Source organism: Dasypus novemcinctus, chromosome 9 (genome assembly GCF_030445035.2).
Source record: "Dasypus novemcinctus isolate mDasNov1 chromosome 9, mDasNov1.1.hap2, whole genome shotgun sequence".
Taxonomy (NCBI): domain Eukaryota; kingdom Metazoa; phylum Chordata; class Mammalia; order Cingulata; family Dasypodidae; genus Dasypus; species Dasypus novemcinctus.
Genome location: NC_080681.1, coordinates 91,950,027 through 91,962,688, shown reverse-complemented (window position 1 = coordinate 91,962,688; position 12,662 = coordinate 91,950,027). Strand labels below are relative to the sequence as shown.

Genomic DNA, 12,662 nt, shown 5'->3' with positions numbered 1-12,662 from the left:
CAATTTTTGAGTCAGAAAACATACTTTTTAATGTGAGCCAGGAATCAGAAAGAATTAGGAATGGTAGAAAAAAAATAAAGTAGCAGGCTCCACAGTTCTAATAACACTAGAAGAGAGAGACTTAGACATAGAATCAGATTCATTTAGATTTAGTGCAATTTTATTTTTGATAGTAGCTTGGAAAACGTGATTTAATTTGTTTTAAAATATCCTGCCTGAATCTTAATATTTATTCTTCATGATTCAGGTTTAAATGTAAACCTATTTTGAGGATATGCAAGTGTACATTTTTAACATGTATTTTTGAGGCTGGGATGATTTGGGAATTTTGATTTCTCAGGCCAACTGAAGCAGTTATTATGTGATCTCTCTGGCTTAGAGCCAGGTCAAGTTTCCACATACTTAGATCTTAAGCTTTCTCTTTGATAATAGATGGGAATAGAAAAACAAGTTTTGCAGCCTTTCAGTTCCTCACATTAAATGAAAACTAAATAAATTTTAACTCCTGAAAAAAGAGCAGGTATATTAGATGCTGTATTTTAAGGGAACTTTCCTTTTCCCTTCTAATATGCATTTTCTAAACAAACACCATCATAGCAATGTTAACATACATTTTAAAACTATTTCCTATCCTTTACACAGTAGCTCTAAATCCAAGTGGGTGATTTTGCCCGCCAAATGACATTTGGCAATGTATGTAGACATTTTAAGTTGTCACAACTGGGGATGTGCTACTCGCATCTATTTGGTAGCAATCAGGGATCCTGCTAGACACCCTACAATGCACAGGACAGCCCCCATAACAAAGAATTATCCAGCCTAAAATATCAATAGTGTCAAGGTCGAAAAACCTTACCCTAACATATCAACAGTGAATATTTTTTCTGCTCTGCTTCAGTCCTTTCTTACATGTGTACCTTTTTTATATCATAATCATGTTGTGTATTATGCCTTTTTCACGTTTATATTTTAAACATTTCCCATATTGCTACATTGTTTTGACTTTTTAAAAAATCCTTTCTTCATTTTACTTGGAAATTGAAAAGGTAAAAAACTGTATAATATGTCTTATATTTAATATGTCTGTAAGTTTTAAATTATGCTTGTGTAGAAGAAAGAAACAAGAGTTAGAAAGAAAAGTCACCCAACTGGATGTTTCAGTTGTTGTGGCTCTGCTATTTTCTTTGTTTCTGTGTATCACTCAAAGCTCTCCTTTACTCAGAGCCAGGAGATGTGATGTAGCATGAGGCTGGCCCCTTCACTGTAGTTTGAAGACACATGCTGGGAGATAGAAAGAGCCGACTGGTGAAATAACCTCTGCACTTACTCTCCTTGCTCTCTTCCCATTTGGTATTCTTTATCTCTTCTTTAGTTTACTTTGACAGCTTTGCACCTTATTCTTTACATCCAAAAGTTTTGGAAGCCTTGAAACTTTACAGGGTGCACATCTTTCCAGAGCATGGGTTTTAAAAATACTTAATAAGCATTTATTCAATATCAGCAAAAGAGAGAATAGTATTCTTGTATCCTTTGTTGTATGGGCAATTTTAGACAAAGTTTAGGTGTGAGAGCATTTGTACTTTAAAAAAATGGACTTGTATTACTTCAAGATCCACCTTTTTAGAAATTTAAACTACTCAGCCATTGAGTCTTAGGAGATCTACTAGAAAAATGTTAATTCTGGGATATCATTGCACCATTCCAGGCAGAACAAACTGAATATTCCAAGTAATGAAAATATAAGCAGTATGAAAATACAAGGGGTCAATAAGTATAGTTCCATGAAGGTCTAATGTCAAAAAGTGGCGAAAGATAAGTTTGTGTAGTGGGAACCAGACTGAAGAATCTTTGGTACCAAACTAAGGAGTTTGAACACTGCCCTGAAAGCAAAGAGAATGTTAAGTGATTTACATTCTGAAGTATCAATTTGGCAGCTTTGTGGATGGAGCACAGATTGGATGGGGGCCAGCCTGGCAGCAGGGAAATCAGTTAAGGATGCTATTACACTAACCTGGCAAGCAGAGTGAGGATAATCTAAACTAAGGCAGCAACCCTAGACAAGGAGTGGATGAAGTAGAAAATGATAAGAGAGATACAGTCTACAAATTCAGTGACTGGTTGGATATGGAGTAGGATGAGTAAAAAGAAAGAGTCAAGTATGACTCCCTGGTTTCTGGCTTGGGAGACAATGTCAATAGTGATTTTATTAACTATGAAATACGGAAGGAGGAACAGATGTGAGGAAAAGATGAGTGAATTGTTCAAGCTGAGTCGTTCGGTAGGCAGTTGGATATGCATTGGTTTAAACAGGAGGCTCATTTTGTATTGCCTTCCTAGCCTATACCCTCTTCTGTGGAACATCCCACTACCTGGCAATCCTTGCTTAAGACTTAGATGGCCACATTTGTTCCTCTACCTCCAACCCACTATAGCTACAACTGACTTAATGAGGAATAAAAAAACTGACTTCAGAGAGGAGGGCACAATTCACTAGGTGAGCAACAACTAATTAATCCTTATTCTTTCAAAAATTTGAACTAAGAGATAAAGAAATAGGAATGGCTTACTCTGAAAAATCACATAGCCTTAGGACCTGAATGTCTGTTTTCAGCTTTGCAGATGAATAAGCAGGGAAAATCCATCTATGCAGAGAAGCAAATAAATGGGGGAAACTCATAGAGAAACCCAGAGACCAAAACTTCCTGGCTTGGGAGAGACTATTAATGGCTGTCCAGTTCTACATCCAATTCCTATATAGCCATGTTTAGTTTCTGCACAGGCCTTTGTATCTTATCCTTTCAGTAACCCTCCTATAGTAGTTGGGGTTGGTTAGCTATGAGTGACAGAAAGTTCAAAGTAATAATGGCCTGTAAAAGAAATTTATTCTAACATAAATGTATAGAGGTGGTATGGCAGCATTCTTGAAATTGTCAGAGATCTAGACTGCTTCTCTCATGATGTTATATCATCTATAGCATGTGGCTTCCATCTTATTGTGTCCAGGATGGCTACTCAAGCTTCAGCCATCTTATCTAAATTCTAATCAGCAGAAAGGAAAGAGAAAAGGGGTATTCCATTCCTTTAAGGATACTTCCTGAAAGTGACACACAATTCTATTCACATCCTGTTGGTCAGAACCTAGTCACGTGACTGTATCTAGCAGTAAGGAAGGCAGTCTTGTGTTCAGTCAAAATATCTCATTTTTGTGGAAAAAGGAGAATGCATATTGAAGGACAACTGACAGTTTCGCCATACATACTAGTATTTGTTCTTACTTAAGGGTGTTTCTATTTTCTGTTGGTTGTTGTTGTTTTTGCCACCTTTTGTAGAATAGATCTGGAATTTAGCAGAGATGGATTATTATTAAATCCTCAGAACAACTCAATGAGGTAGGCATTGCTATTATATCCACTTTATAGCTGGGAAAATAAATGCTTAAAGAAGCTAGGATACTTTTCTAAGTCACACAGTTAGAAAATATTAGAGCCAGGATTTGGACTGAGGTATGTCAGACTCTTAAGCTACTAATTATCATGGTAGTTAGAAAGGCAGAGAGCTAAAGGCAGAGTTCTTGGGCACAGAAGCATTTGAAGGCCTGTGGAGCAGTAGGAGCTCAGGAAGTACAGAAGTACACTAAAAAGGTAAGAGAACACAAGGACATAAGAGGTAACACACAGGAGTGTAAAAACAGAAAAAAGTGACATCAAAGAACAGAGAAAGAACAAATTTTCAAGAAAGAGCTGAACAAATATTCCAGAGAGATCTTATGTAAAAAGAACAGAAACATGTTTGTTGGATTTGGCATTTTGAGGGTCATTGTTGACAGTGTAATACAGGGGTAAGAGCAGAAGTCAAAATGCAGTGATTTGAGGTACATGGAAGACAAATTAGATCAAAGGAGGTTTATTTTTATATCTTTATTTTTTTAAAAGATTTATTTAATTCCCCCCTCACCCCCCAATTGTCTTCTCACTGTGTCCATTTTACTAGTACTATGGGAGACAAGGTCATTTGCCAAGAATGAGGGGAGATGTAAGGTTTGGAGTTTGATGGGAAAGGTAAAAGTTTGAAATGGTTGCTAAGCAAAATATTAGCAGGAGCTGGCAAAGAACACACGGAAGGACCTACCAACAAAGAAATGTTGGCTCAGGCTGGAGACCATGAATTTGTGGTATCTCCAGTCTATATACCTGTTTGATTTGTCTCTGTCAGCACTAAGTAACCTAGAGTAGGTGGGGAATGGTTCAAATGGTTGAACTTATTGAGGGCTAAGTTGCAAGGAAGGTAGAACAAGGAACAAGATAATTGGAAACCGTGTGGAGCTGGCCCATGCGCAGTGCTGATGTGCGCAAGGAGTGCCGCGCCATGCAGGGGTGTCCCCCGCGTGGGGGAGCCCCACACGCAAGGAGTGCACCGGTAAGGAGAGCCGCCCAGCCTGAAAGAAAGTGCAGCCTGCCCAGGAATGGTGCTGCCCACACTTCCCACGCTGCTGACCACAACAGAAGCGGACAAAAGAAACGACGCAGCAAATAGACACAGAGAACAGATAACCGGGGGAGGGGGGGGAATTAAATAAATAAATCTTTAAAAAAAAAAAAAAAGATAATTGGAAATGTTGGTGAGAGATTGTTCGGAATGATCAAAAGTTGGGTCCAGACTTGTGTGGGAAATAATTGAAACCCAAGAGTAGCTGATAGTTTGAGAGAGGATGTAATGGTCTAGGAACTGGAGGACTCACTGTCACTGTAGCTTAAGTATAGTTTAATAGAGTAGGAAGCATAGAAGGTGATGATCAGAGTGGGACATTTGGAGTTTAGGATTACAGAGTTTCAGCAGTAGTTCAGGTTAGGACAGAGCTCAGATGTGGCCATAGAAATGGATGACTAGGTCAAATGGACATTAAAGGTCACTGACTTTGAGAAAGTGGTCGAATTTAGGAGATTGGATGAGTCATATACTTGGATACTGACTCGAATATTACCCTGTTCTTCTGACCAGGGAGCCTCTCCTTTCTATATCCCAGCTTATCCTCCTTTACCCCCAAATCTCCCAGATGCCAAATATACAAAGGTTTTCTCAATATCCCCCATCATTTTTCACTGGAACTTCTTCCAACCCAAGACTCTCTCACTCCACCTCCACAACGTAGAGATTATGCTGTTTTCCTAGGGTAAGCAACCAACAGTACAGGACTTATAATACTTCAAATTATTTTCTAATCACTCACAAACCCACCAATTTATTACAACTGCTTTTTAACATTTTGACATATTTGCTTCCAGTCTTTCCTAATGTGCCTGATTTTCACATAGTTATGATACTTTTATGGTCTGCTTTTGCTCTTACCATTACAACATAAACATTTTTCCATATTTCCAGATATTTTTCATAAGGGGCTATATAGTCTTCATTTCTTGGACTCTTTGATATACAGAACTAAAATCACAAGTAACTCTGTGATCCTCAGAGACCTTATAGGAAGAAGTGGGATATGAGTGGGGGACCAGACGATAGCATAGGGACATGAGAAGATTGTTAACTGTATGTCATGGGAGGACACATGGGAGTGTGAAGATTCAGACCTGGGTCCTTTTTTCTTCAGTGTGAATATCAGAGGATAACTAAGACTCTATATATTCTTCATGAAAATTGTTAATGTAAAAATGATTGACTGAAAAACTTAGCAAATCAAAGGAGAAAAATCTGATTTTGCTTTTTAAAAAAGCAAAACTGAATGTAATTATATATGTGGCCTGACTGTAGTACAATAATTATTATGCATATCATTACAATTTGGATCAGATTAATTTGGATTATAATTCTTATTTGATTATAATACCAAATCCTATTCATAGTGCTTCTAGTAACATAGCTATCACTTCATCAATCTACAGAAATTTATCTTTTTCTCACCATTGTAGTGCTGTTATATAGCGTGATTATTCCCAACTTAAAAAAAATTAAAGACAATATTGATGACAGGCTTAGTTCAAGAAGTTTTGTTGTTGTTGCTGTTGTTTTTTAAAGAAATTATTTTAATAAAGGTGAGACCCAACTGAATGAGAGTGGGCATTAATCCAGATTACAAGAGCCCTTTATAAGCAGAAGAAATTCAAACATAGTAAGAGAAAGCCATGGGGAGGAACCAGAAGCCAAAAATCAGTGGAGACTGGAAGAGAAAGAAGAGGACATTGCCATGTGACTTGGTGCAGGGGTGCAAGCCAAGTTACCTCAAGAAACACCATCAGTCAGCTCCAGAATGTTACAAACTTTGAGGAGAAAGCATCATTTTTCTAATGCCTTGATTTTGGACTTCTCCTAACATCAAAAGTATGAGCCAATAAATTCCTGTTGTTTAAGTAAACCATTATTGTAGTATTTATCAGCAGACTGGCTAACTAAGACATTTGGCCAGATATCACTTCTATTGTCCATATATACAAATATTTATTGAATGATTTCTAAATATTTGTTGAATTAAGTTGTTAATGAGCTAGCAAATCAAGCTACAACCCTAAGAAGTGAAATCTGGATCCAATCAAGCTGCCAGTGTTTTCTGGAATTGAATGTTGCTATGGAGAAATCTGAGGCCATCCTGACCTTTCCCCCCTTTATAAGTGATTAATTTTTTTTGCCTGGCTGTTCAAAGAATTCAAGGAGTTTTATAAGAGAGCTGAATGACTTAGAAAATCAACATAAATTCTAAGATAGAATCTGTGAGCAAAATAATTCTTGATAGATAGTACAGAATTAATGGGCTCTTCAGCTACAAGAGGGGTCCTTTTATTTCTAAATATTCATTAGGAGAAACAGTTTTCTTTAGACATTATAACCTTGTAAGGGGCTTTGGGGAAAATGTCAGATTATTAAGTTGCAAACTTCAGAACCGGAGAGACAGAAAACGTATTTTTTTCAAATACTCTATCATATGTAATTTCCGTTATATATATCATATTCTCATTTCTTATTTTAGAAGAGATTATACAGCTGTTCAAAATTTCATTTTTTGATGTCAGCTGTTTAAGTGCTCATTATATCTGGATAACATAACCATTAATTAATAGGAAAACTAAATACTTTGTAGAGTCTAACTCTAGGCATATACATGTATCAGATTCCTTGCATTCTTAGTCTTGTGTGTACGTGAATACACATGCTTATTTTTTTTTCTGTCAAGGAAAAAGTTGAATTAGAAGAACGTAATTTACCATCTTGAGAAAGAAGAAATTAATCCCCTTGCTACTATAGAAGAACGGACTCTATTTTGTCTGGTGCTTATTCAAGCAGAGTGAAGACAGGTTAAGATCTGCTACCAGAAATTTAGAAGAGGTTACAGTGAGGCACATGGAAGAAATGAAAGAAGAGCTAATAACAAAGTTTTAAAGATACTTGTGGTTTTGTTCATTGTCCTTATTAAATTGACACATTAAAACTGACATTTGAATATCATTGCCTAATTTGCAGGGCATTCACATTTACATATTTCCATAAAATAGTATCAACAATCTGTATTGTTTTCCAAAGGAGTACATGTATAGGATATTTGCCAGAGATGACTGGTTGAACATCTAAACAGGTCTGCTTAAGTAGGCTTTCATTATCTTAGAAAATACATCCTTGTCTCAGGAGCAGATTCTAGTTGACTATTATTTTCCTTGTAAGCTTAGAAACCTTATTAGTCAGTGTACAGAAAGTGGATTTGCTTCTCAAAGGTGGGTTTGTATTAGCAAAACTCACAGACATTTGTAGAGAAGCAGATACCAGCTTATTAATTGATAATAAGAACTATATAATTATTGACAGAGGAACAAGACACATGTGTCTTCTCACTGATGCATTCTTTCCCTATAGGCACACTACATGGGAAGCCAAGATGTTTACGTGGTGAACAAATGATTCTAATTTTTTATAGCTCTGACTAAGAAAGCTAGATTTCTACTATAGTGCTCTCTATACCTGCCCTCATTTCTGGACCTTTTATATCCTATGACCAGGGCACTTAGCACTTAGATGGCTAGGTAATGTCATCTATTGACTCTGTTTTCACTCTTTTTGATGTTTCCAGTACTGAGCAACTTACTTTCTGAGATATTCTTTTTTTTAACTGAGTTAATAAATTCTTTCAGGTTACCTGGAAATCACTCTGTTATATTTTCACATCTCAACTCAGATATATAACTTGTTGATCTTTAGTGGGTAATTGAATTTCCAGATTTTTAAAGAGGAATGAATTCCTCTAGAATAAAAGCATTACAGAATAAGAAAAAGAGCATGGGGGAAGTATATGTAGCTCAGTGGTTGAGTGACTGTTTCCCATGTATGAGGTCCTCAGTTCAATCCCTGGTAACTCCTAAAAAATAAATTAATTAAAAAAAAAAAACATGAACTTTAACATTACTTAAATGGGGTTTAAAAGTTTTAAAACTGTCTTATTACTATTTGTGTAACCTTGGGCAGCGTACTTTTTTGAGTTCCAAATTCCTCATCTGTAAGGTGGGAATATTCTTCAAAGGGATTTGTGAGGCTTATACAAGTTTATGTATATAAAGTATCTCACACAAGTGCTTGGTATCTAGCAAATGCTCAATAAATTATAGCTATTATTGGAATTACATGTTATTGTTATTGCCATTTTACAGAAGAGGAAACTGAATCTTACGGGAAGTGACCAAATTGGACTACAAATACAGTATTCCTTCTACTGTATGATTTAGCTTCTTGTACATTTTCTGAGGGTCTGTGAAGTACCCTTCGGTTATCCAGGAGGTTTCAAACCAATACAGCAAAGTGCAATTCAGTTGTTTTTGTAGTCTGTTTCTAAGCAATTTGGCGTAGCAAGTAAGAGCATAGTCTCTGACTTCTACCCATCTGAGTGTGAATCCTAGGTGCTCCCCTTATTCTCGTGTGATATTGGGCAAGTCCCTTAGCCTGCTTCCTTACCCATAAAGAGGGAGGGTAAAGTCCCATAGAATTGTGGTGAAAATTAAATATTTGATGTACTTAATAGTGTCTGAGGCATTTAGTTTTCAGTCTATGCTATTATTAACCACTGTAGAGTCTCTTTTGTGAAGTTGTCGAATTAGCCAGAAACTATTTAAAAAGATTTCCTAATAATTTATTTTAGTACAATCTCCTTTTATCCTTTCAGACTTCTTAACCATCACTTTAGCTTAGGGGTATAAACGTATTTACTGTGTAGATTTTTCTCCATTCATGGGTACTGTGACCATATTTCCGAAACCACGGACAAGGAGACTCGATTTGAATCCTGGTATGTTAGTGGAAAAAATATTGGAGATTGTGACTGTCCCAGAAATTTTTAGTTATATGTCATCATATCTGTGGGAAACATAGTATACCTAAGACGGCTGGAAGGAAGTTTAGGGGGAGAGACCCACACTTAAGGAAAACTGAGTTTTTAGATTATAGACATGATAGTACGGTGATTTCTTAATGGCTCTTTCATTCACTGGGCATTTGATATGGGTTACAATATGAGCTGTGGGCTAAGATTAAGAAAATTATTGTTTTCTTTTTAGGTGGAAAATTATGCATACCATATCGGTAACTTAACAGAGGGAAGAGAAGCATTTTCTCATGTTTATGAAAAGGAAAATGAACAGCTTAGACATGAGTTTAAAAAGCTCCAACTCAGGGTAATTTTTCCTTTCATAAAAATGTAAATTTGTATTTTATTCCTAATTCTAAAAATTAACATGTAACAATTACAGAAGATTTAGGAAATGTAGAAGGAATGGGGGAAATAACTGTATTTTCTCAATCCCAAGAAAAGTATTTCTAATGTTTTAGGTGTATTTTCTGCCTGTATTTTTTTAGTATATAGTCTGAAATATTCTGAAATGTGGGTATGTGAGAGTGCAAAGTATTTATTTCTTTCAATGCCTATTACTATTGTATCATAATTACCCGTGTCAGCAACTCTGGGGCAGAGATCATAGTCTTAGTCTTCATGGTCTCTGTGTCACCCACAACACCTGCCTTGTTAAGTACCCAGCATATTTGTAGCTCAAGTATAATCATGGAGAATTTGTAGCATGAGCAGAGCACAATGTACTTGTGATCTAGCAAGCACCTTAGAATAGGCATAAAGTTTCTATAGAAAAGCACATAGTCCTATCAAGTTTAATATTTAACCAGACCTTTTACTTGCTTTGTAAAGAAAATGTCTCTATTCTTATAGCCATGAAACTTAGAGGCACCAGGCACAATATGTATTTTAAATGTTAACCAGAGCAGAAAACCAGAAAAACTCCCTAACCCTTTCAAAGAAATGTTAAGTCTATGATTAATTTTCTTTGTTTCAAATCTGTATAAAAACTGTAAGAAAACCTGATAGCAGGGAGGCATATTTGGGATTAATTAGCTCTCCTGTCCTCTGCCAACCAATAAAGCCTCCTTTCCTTCCCAGCCTAGTTTGTTGTGTCTGTCTCCTCTGCTGCACTGAGCTTTAAGCCTGTGGACTGTTCCAGTCTCTTCCATATTTAAGTACTACAAAGCTATAAAGAAAAATACAGAGCGGCCACTTTAATGATGAACTCCTTATGCTGTATAGGAGAATTCACATCCTATGGTGGTGGTTCAGTCCTTTGTTCAACTGGTATTTACTGTGTGCCTGGTCTGATAGGCACTGTGGTGGACACTGGGAGTGTTATCATGAATAAACAAAGCCCCTGCTTGCCTGGGGCTTAGTCAGAGGAGATAGACAGTAAACAAATAAACCAAGTTTAAGGAAAAGTGTTCCAAAAATAATAAAGCAGGGTTAGGGGTCAGAGAGTGCTCAGGGGTGCTAGTTTATGTAAGGTTATCAGAAAGTCTCTCTGATTGCAGTGATATTTGAGCAGAGATGTGAAGGAAATAAATGTACATATCAGGTGGACACAGGAGGGAAGAGCATTCCCAGCAGAGGAAAGAGCACACATAAAATACCCTGAGATCAGAGGGTGCTTGGTATGTGGAGACACTGAAAGGAGACCAGAGAATGAGGGGCTAGTGGTCAGAGATAGGTGAGATCAGAGGTCATGGGGAGCCTTGTCAACTATGGGAAAAAAATGGGGATTTTAGTCTTAGCAAGATGGACAGCCTTCAGAGGGTTTTGATAAGAATAATGTCATGATCTGACTTTTGTTTTAACCAGGTCTCTCTAGCTGCTGTGTAAAAAATATACTGTAGACAGGCAAGGGAAGGGGTAAGGAAGCCAAGAGTCCAGGTAACAGATGATGATAACTTGGATGGGGTGGTACTGTTAGAGGTGCTGAGAAATAGTTGGGTTTGTGTTTTTTTTAAAATAAAATTGTATTGAAAAATATCATTCATGAACATACATAAAAATAAATAATGGTAAAATTTGTGAAATTACAAAACAAATATGCACACCATCTTAACAAGGCTTCCAGACATCTCCCTGCCACCACCTTTCACTGTTGCGAAATACTTATTACAAACTATGAAAGAGCATCATCAAAATATTGCTACTAACTATAACCTATGTCTTACATTTGGTCTATTTTCTGCCAACCCACACAATTATTAACACCCTATATTAGTATTATTTGTTATCATTCAGAAGAAAACTTTCTCATATTTTTCCTGCTTTATATATATATATATATACAAAGCATCATTACCCATTCTCAACCCACCTTTTCTTTCCTAGTAACCTTTGTTCTAGAGTTTACTTCTCTGTGTTTACTCATCATATTTAGTTCATATTAATGAGACCTTACAGTATTTGTCCTTTAGTGTCTGACTTATTTCACTCAACGTAATATCCTCTAGGTTCATCATGTTCTTGTATGCATCCTGATTTCATTTCTTTTTATTGCTGATATGTATTCCATTTTGTGTATATACCACATATGTTTATCCGTTCATCGGTTGATGGACACTTGGGCTGGTTCCAAATTTTAGTAAGTGTGAATAATGCTGCTGTGAACATCAGTGTGCAAATGTCAATTCGCATCCTTGCTTGCATTCTTCTGAATGTATTCCTAGTAATGGGATTACTGGATCATATGGCAATTCTATATTCAGCTTCTTGTGGTACTACTGCCAAACTGTTTTAATACATGAGTTCAGCAAAGTGGTGGGATACAAGATTAATATGCAGAAATCAATAGCTTTTCTTTATACTACTGATGAGCAATCTGAGGAGGAAATCAGAAAAAAAAATTTTAATGTATAACAGCAACTTAAAGAATCAAATATTATAAAGGACCCATATTCAGAAAACTGTAAAACATTGCTAAAAGAAACTGAAGAAGACTTAAATAAATGGAAAGACATTCTGTGTTCATGGACTGGAAGACTAAATATCATTAAGGTATCAATTCTACCAAAAAGATGTACAGATTCAATGCTATCCCAACAGTTTTTTTGCAGAAATGGAAAAGACAATTATTAAATTTAATTTTTTTCTCAATCTCTCTCTGTTTTCCCTGCTGTACATAGCTGCTATTTCTGGCTATTTTTGCACAATTATTTATATATTTATTAAGCAGTTTTATTGAGATATATTCACATACTGTATGATCTATCCAAAGGGTATAATCAGTGGCTATTAGTATAATGACAGTTTTGTGCAGCATCATTACGAAAATTTTTACAACAAATTCATTATTCCACAAAGAAAAACTCTACACCAC

General features: G+C 36.2%; 1 protein-coding gene across 4 annotated transcripts in view; it reads left to right on the top strand.

The window, feature by feature from the left end:
* The window catches only part of CCDC30 (coiled-coil domain containing 30), a 283,097-nt gene that overhangs the window by 1,232 nt on the left and 269,203 nt on the right, over positions 1 to 12,662 (top strand). For 2 of the 4 annotated variants that reach the window (XM_058303779.2, XM_071217504.1), the window contains exon 2: positions 9,540 to 9,656. The exons of the other annotated variants lie outside the window; for them this stretch is intronic. The gene's annotated coding sequence lies outside the window, so the exon portion shown is untranslated. The remainder of the gene's footprint in view (positions 1 to 9,539; positions 9,657 to 12,662) is intronic. 4 annotated transcript variants of the gene reach the window in all.